The sequence below is a fragment of the Salvia splendens genome, chromosome 7, assembly GCF_004379255.2.
Source record: "Salvia splendens isolate huo1 chromosome 7, SspV2, whole genome shotgun sequence".
NCBI classification, from domain to species: Eukaryota; Viridiplantae; Streptophyta; class Magnoliopsida; order Lamiales; family Lamiaceae; genus Salvia; species Salvia splendens.
The window spans coordinates 11,827,955-11,836,390 of record NC_056038.1 but is presented as its reverse complement, the minus strand read 5'-3'; the positions used below and the strand labels follow the sequence as shown (position 1 = coordinate 11,836,390).

General features: G+C 30.3%; 1 pseudogene; it reads left to right on the top strand.

Annotated features, from left to right (window-relative positions):
* LOC121810404 overlaps positions 1–2,707 on the top strand; it is a 4,723-nt pseudogene extending 2,016 nt beyond the window's left edge.
* The last annotated feature ends 5,729 nt before the right edge of the window (positions 2,708–8,436 follow it).

Here is an 8,436-nt window from a genome sequence, read left to right as displayed (position 1 = left end):
GATGAATTCCGCTTGCATTTTGAGAAGGATAAAGCACTGGCACGGAGATTTCAACCTGTTTTCATTAATGAGCCAAGTCAGGTGCGAGAACATCTTTATTGACAAACAGGAAATACACATATTACTTATAATTGTCATTTTTCCTACCATCACCACCTCTTGATGCATTTTCGAACATATACTAGGCTGATGCTGTTCAGATACTGATGGGTTTGCGTGAAAAATATGAGTCTCACCACAAATGTGTATACACTTTGGAGGCCATTAATGCTGCTGTACATCTGTCTGCTAGATATATCCCAGATAGACATCTTCCCGACAAAGCTATTGATCTTATCGATGAGGCTGGAAGTAGAGCTCGAATGGAATCATCTAAGCGCAAAAAGAAGAAGCAAACTTCAGTACTATCAAAGTCGCCCAATGATTATTGGCAAGAAATTAGAACAGTTCAGGCCTTGCATGAAGCAGTATGTTAAATATGCATTGTTACAAGTCCTATTTGTATGTTTTATGCTGATTCTTTCTAATATTCTGCTGTTTTCTATTTGACCAGTCACTGGCAACAAGACTGGCAGAAAATGATGAGAAGTCTAGCTTGGAGGAGAATGAGATTCTTATTTCTGATCCGTCGTTAGTGTCCTCAGATAATGAGTATGTGTTCTGCCTTATGACATCGTTGACTGACCCTGGATTGCTACAAACTAAGTTTTTTCATCTCTTGCAGAATTACAGTGGTTGGGCCTGAGGATATTGCTACTGTTGCCTCATTCTGGTCAGGAATCCCAGTTAACAAACTAACAGCTGATGAAAGAATGCTTCTTGTGGACCTTGATGAACAGCTGAAGAAAAGAGTCATTGGTCAAGATGAGGCTGTTGCTGCTATTTGTCGGGCTGTGAAAAGATCTCGTGTTGGCTTGAATGACCCAGACAGACCAATTGCCGCAATGCTCTTCTGTGGCCCTACTGGTGTTGGGAAAACTGAACTCACCAAAGCTTTGGCAGCAAGTTATTTTGGTTCTGTAAGAAATCATTCCTCGCTACACCTTTTATTGTGATCTTAAATTGATATTCACATGGTCAAACCAAGTCCATGCCCATTTTCTGGCTTTACCTTAAATACGACAATTATACATAAGGCAGTGGCTTATAGATCTGTGCCTTCTACCTTCTTATGGTATTATTTAGTAGTGCAACCCGATAGGAAAGATGCAGGTTTGGGACATTTTACAGTAGATGGAATTCCTGTCTATCAGGGATGCATTTTATGAATGATATGAAATCATTATTCCAAAATACAGGCATTTTTATGTTAATTTTGAAGCTATACATGGGAGAACATGACTTTTTTTGTTTAACCTTGAATATTACCTGGATATGAAAATTTTCAGCAATTGTAATGCATTGGAGCTATTGCTTTCTTCATTATTCTTGCTTCGGTGAAATATGGCTCAAGAGAAATAATGCTTCTACTTTATCTTGTAGGAGTCTGCCATGCTAAGATTGGATATGAGTGAATATATGGAGAGGCATACTGTAAGCAAACTAATTGGATCTCCTCCAGGTTATGTCGGTTACGGAGAAGGAGGCACTCTTACAGAAGCTATAAGAAAACGGCCATTTACAGTTGTGCTTTTAGATGAGATTGAGAAAGCCCACCCAGATATATTTAACATCCTGCTGCAATTGTTTGAAGATGGTCACCTAACAGATTCTCAGGTTTCATTGCAGTAATGATTATTTTGTTGCATAAAATTAAACCAGCGAATATGAATGACATTATTATTTTATGTGCTGCTAATCCTTTTGAAATTCATTCAATAGGGTCGAAGAGTATCATTTAAGAACGCACTGGTTGTAATGACTTCCAATGTGGGATCTGCTGCCATTGCTAAAGGCAGACACAACTCCTTTGGTTTTTTCACTGATGAAGATGAGTCAGCATCATATGTTGGACTGAAAGCTTTGGTGATGGAAGAGCTAAAGGGTTATTTCCGCCCAGAATTGCTCAACAGAATAGACGAAGTAGTGGTGTTCCGTCCTCTTGAGAAACCCGAGGTTCAGCTCCTTTTCGTCTATTTAATTTCTTATATACATGGAGCAAGTCAACTACTTTCTTCTGCTCCTTTACTACATTTGAATTCACATATTATCAACTTGGGATATAAATCGAAACCTCAATGTTACCCTTCTGAAGTCCGCTTCCATTTCCTCTCGCTTCAGATGCTTGCAATCCTGGATATAATGCTACATGAAGTGAAAGAACGTCTTGCGTCTTTGGGAATTGGTCTGGAGGTATCAGAAGCAATCATGGACTTAATATGCGAACAAGGTTATGACCGGAGTTATGGAGCTCGCCCTCTGAGAAGAGCAGTTACACTTATAATTGAAGATCTGGTAAGTGAATCTCTACTTTCTGGTGAATACGAGGCTGGTGACATTGCTGTGATCGATGTGGAAAGTTCCGGGAATCCAGTCGTCTCCAACAAATCAAACCGTAGGATCGAATTATCCGACAGGAGCTCCAAATTATAAGGAGATCAAGCTGTATACATTTGTACAGAGCATGTAAATAATCGGTTCATATATAATGATGGGCGTGAATGGAAGCCTTCATTCCTTAAGACTGTTGCCTAGTCCATGCAACACAGGTGACGTGCCACCTTGTTCACAAATATATATATATATACATATACATATTTTTTAATTAGTTTCACAAAGAATATTTCAGATTGATGCCCCTTAGACAAAAGTTAGCCGCCGTGCTTAGTTTTGGTTGAAAAACTCTATTTCTTGTCTCACGTTGACTTAATAATACTAATAATCATGTCCTAGTATATGTTTTTGGATTTCAAGGGAACAAATAGGGAAGAAGGCTGCATATGCATCAGCTTCTGAATTGATTCCTTGGTGAAATTAAAAAGAGAATAATCACACGAAACACAAGTCGAATCATGAATGGATGAATTGGCATGCTATGCGGTAGAAATAGAGGTGTTATACATTTTTTTTTACAATAATGACATTTTCTTAAATACCAGAAGAATAAGAATGCTAATACATATCAAATACTTCTACAATAACATGAATTAAGAGTAGTATTTAATAATGGATAAATCAAAATGACGAAACATAAATTTACTAATAAAAGGGGGGGGACCTACTCAAATAATAATAATAATAATAATAATAATAATAGTGCTAGCTAGTACTACTAGTAGTATTTCTTTTGTTTAACTGTAACCAACATTTAAGAAAATGATATTTAAATAGTTAAAAACTTAATAATTATTCATGAATCTTACTATTCTATTACAACTAGTGTTATCACCTGTGCTATGCACGGGACATAAAATTTTTAAACATTAAAGATAAATTCTAAGGTAAGTAGATTAAAAAAAGATCATAAAAAAATATAATGATGTTTATAATTAAGAATATGTGTTAATTACACTAAGTATTCATAACACTATAAACAGTAACAAAAAGAAAAATGTACTTCTCTAAACCCCTTCTAAATGAAATATTTCATATTCGACAAATGATGCTACACAATTTTAATTTGATATGAGTGGAGCAAAATAAAATAAAATAAACGATAAATAGAAGATGTGCGACTAAAGATCAAATAGTACGTGTTAGTTAGAATAAAATATGCAAGTAAAGGAAAATGTGCGACTACGAATTAAAGAGGAAGAAATTATATAATTTGGAAAAATAAATAGCTCAATAGTTTTAATCAAAAAATATATTATACCTAGTTATTTAAATAAAAAAAATTAAGTTAATCCATGTTTCTCTCCCTTGATTTTTTTTAATTGCCTCTTCTATCCTTCTTTCCATTCTCTGTGGCCGCCCGAGGCGTCGCGGGTGACGCCGGCCAGTCGCTCACTCCACAAAATTATGTGAGTTAATTCAAGTGCACATCATTTTATCCAAGCTAACCCAAATACTAATTAAAAAAGTGGTCCAAAAGAAAAAAGAAAAAAAGGAAAAAAAATAGAAGTAAATGAGAAGGCTATTAAAATGTCATTCTGTTATCTCCTCTCGATTAATTTAACACCCCAATTTATTAAAAGGAAAAAAAAATCATCACAATTTCCATTGCTCCACCATAGTATGTTGAATTATTAACAGTATAATATCTTTTTTTCTATTTCTTCTCTATTGGAGAACCCAATTTGAAATCTCTCAAAAATTGAAATCTAACATCTATATTGAAATCTAACAGGTATATGCATGATTTATAGACTATTACCACCTTTCAAGTTAAATTAAATGTACTACAAAAAAATTCAACATTTTAAAGTACAACAAATTAATAGAATTCATGGTTTAGGAAGATATATAGAAATAATAGAATTTTTTAGAATAATATACAACAATTATAAATTTGTATATTTGCAATGTGTCTTATTAGAGCACCCCAATGGCAGCATGGAGATCGGACCCATCCCGTCGGGACAATCCATCGAGACCCCATTGCGGGTGTCCCGTCCCATAGAGATACTTGGTGCGGAAGGTTCTCATCCCATCCCATAGGTTAATTTATTTTTTATTTTTTAATTAATAATTTTTTTAAAATAATATACAATTATAAATTTGTATATTTGCAATGTGTCTTATTAGAGCGCACCCAATGGCAGCATGTAGGGGTGTGCATTCGGGTTTCGGTTCGGTTTTTTGCCAAAACCGAACCAAAACCGAAAAACTGAATTTAGTTCAAAATTCAAACCGAACCGAACCCGAAAAACCGAAAACCGAACTTAAAAAACCAAAAATCCCGTACAAAATCGAAAAACCCGAAAAAAACTGAAGAACCTGAAAAAATAAATATAATATAAATATATATTTATATATGTGTATTTTATTTTATTTTATATATACTAATAGAATATTTATATATAATATAAAATTAATAATACATATAATATATTAAATTAATAGAATATATATAATTCGGTTTTCGGTTTTTTGGTTTTTTTCTTCGCCCGAACCGAACCGAACCGAAAAACCGATTTTTTTTATTTTTTAAACCGAACCGAAAAACCGAAAAACCGAAAAACCGAAAAAATCGAACCGAATTTCAAAATTTCAGTTTGGTTCGGTTCGGATATTCGGTTTCCGGTTTTTTTGCTCACCCCTAGCAGCATGAGAGCTCGGACCCATGCCGTCGGGACAATCCGACAAGACCCCATTGCGGGTGTCCCGTCCCATAGAGATACTTGGTGTGGAAGGTTCTCATCCCATCCCATCCCATAGGTTAATTTATTTTTTTTATTTTATATAATCAAATTCATACCAAAATTATTTATAAATATATCATTAATAATATTATTTTTTAATCATTAGTCTCACATGACATCATATTATAATTTTTCCACATCAAGATATTTATTTTTAAATTATAAACTTAATATTACGCTTATGTTGTCATTTAAATGCATTATTTCTTGATATCAATTTAGATATTGTTGGAATATGTACATTTAACTTATATATACTATTAACAATTCAAACTAAAGAAATATATTATTAATAAAAATACTACACCATTATTAATTTTAATTTTATTTAATGATTTAATTATTAATACTTAAAAAGAAAAATAAATTGTGAGTATCCATTTAACTGCTCCAAAATTGGCATTAATTAATATATTAAAGTTCAACGGTGAAGTGATATTATAAGTCATGTTTGGTGAGCGGTTTACTACCAAAAATAATTTTAGAGCTAATTAGAAATAATAAATAAATTAAAGATATGAAGTTCAAACTTTTTAAATATTTTCTTTTCCATATTATTAGTACCATCAAGCCTGATTACATAGTTCATGATTTAAAACATTTTTTTAGAATTAAGAAGACATGAGCAAACAAATACAAAGATCATATTTTTCACAAATAATAAATTCACTTTTATCAATACTAATTTCAATAATGCATGATAATATTCATAAACATAATATTTTGAGAATCATAAAAAAAGAAATAGAACTCAGTCATAAATAACAATATCTTAGCTAGTGGAATAAATCAAATCAACTCAATTATAACTATGTATACTACTTATAGTAATTTAAATATAAATATATTTCTATATATATATTTATAAAGTAATTTCAACACATTAAATTAAATTAATATATTTAAATAATTTTAAAAATATATACTATTATATACAATAACAATCCAAATGTAATTTTAAAAATGTGTTCAATTTAAAATTCTACTATATTATTAAAAGCCCATATTATTAAATACACAAAGAAGCTCAAACTAAACCCTAATAGACTAAACCCATGCCTCCACATTTACTCTCCCACTTTGAATAAAGTATAGTCAAATCTACAGTTTTTTGTGTATAAAACAATGAGAGAACAATACTCCGTCTCATGATATTCGCACATTTCATTTTCGGACCGTCCCAAACTATTTGCTCTATTTTTATTTTTAGTACAACTTAAGATATTTAATTTAAATATTAGTGTTAATTAAGTGTTCCTTTATTAAGTATTTCCTTATTTTACTTAAAAAACTAATTCAATTATATTAATTATTCTCTGAACCCTAATTGAAATCTAACATCTATATTGAAATCTAACAGGTATATGCATGATTTATAGACTATTACCACCTTTCAAGTTAAATTAAATGTACTACAAAGAAATTCAACATTATAAAGTACAACAAATTAAGAGAATTCATGGTTTAGGGAGATATATAGAATTAATAGATTTTTTAGAATAATATACAATTAGAAATTTGTATATTTGCAATGTGTCTTATTAGAGCGCACCCAATGGCAGCATGGGAGCTCGGACCCATCCCATCGGGACAATCCGACAAGACCCCATTGCGGTTGTCCCGTCCCATAGAAATACTTGGTGTGGAAGGTTCTCATCCCATCCCATCCCATAGGTTAATTTATTTTTTTAATCAAATTCATACCAAAATTATTTATAAATATCTCATTAATAATATTATTTTTTAATCATTAGTCTCACATGACATCATATTATAATTTTTCCACATCAAGATATTTATTTTTAAATTATAAACTTAATATTACTCTTATGTTATCATTTAAATGCATTATTTCTTGATATCAATTTAGATATTGTTGGAATATGTACATTTAACTTATATATACTATTAACAATTCAAACTAAAGAAATATATTATTAATAAAAATACTACACCATTATTAATTTTAATTTTATTTAATGATTTAATTATTAATACTTAAAAAGAAAAATAAATTGTGAGTATCCATCTAACTGCTCCAAAGTTGGCATTAATTAACATATTAAAGTTCAACGGTGAAGTGATATTATAAGCCATGTTTGGTGAGCGGTTTACTACCAAAAATAATTTTAGAGCTAATTAGAAATAATAAATAAATTAAAGATATGAATTTCAAACTTTTTAAATATTTTCTTTTCCATATTATTAGGACCATCAAACCTGATTACATAGTTCATGATTTAAAACATGTTTTTTAGAATTAAGAAGACATGAGCAAACAAATACAAAAATCATATTTTTCACAAATAATAAATTCTCTTTTATCAATACTAATTTCAATAATGCATGATAATATTCATAAACATAATATTTTGAGAATCATAAAAAAAGAAATAGAACTCAGTCATAAATAACAATATCTTAGCTAGTGGAATAAATCAAAATCAACTCAATTATAACTATGTATACTACTTATAGTAATTTAAATATAAATATAAATATATTTCTATATATATATATATATATCTTTAATGTAAATATATATTTATAAAGTAATTTCAACACATTAAATTAAATTAATATATTTAAATAATTTTAAAAATATATACTATTATATACAATAACAATCCAAATGTAATTTTAAAAATGTGTTCGATTTAAAATTCTACTATATTATTAAAAGCCCATATTATTAAATACACAAAAAAGCCCAAACTAAACCCTAATAGACTAAACCCACGCCTCCACATCTACTCTCCCACCTTGAATATATATTTATAAATAATTTCACCACATTAAATTAAAGCAATTCCTTTTATTATAGATACACGCGACCACATACACAACTCATATACATATATAGTGTGAACACAAATTCTGCAATTAATAACATGCCACAAAATGACTAAAATGGTAAAAATTAGGCTTCACAGTTTCCCGCCAAAAAGAGCATTTTTGACTTTTAATAAACTGTCACAAAATGGCTAAAATGGTAAAAAATTAGGCTTCACAGTTTCCCGCCAAAAAGAGCATTTTTGACTTTTTAATAAACTGTCACAAAATGACTAAAATGGTAAAAAATTAGGCTTCACAGTTTCCCGCCAAAAAGAGCATTTTTGACTTTTTAATAAACTGTCATTTTAGATTAGTATAGATTATGAAAAACATTTAATTAGATATTTTCTTATGCAAA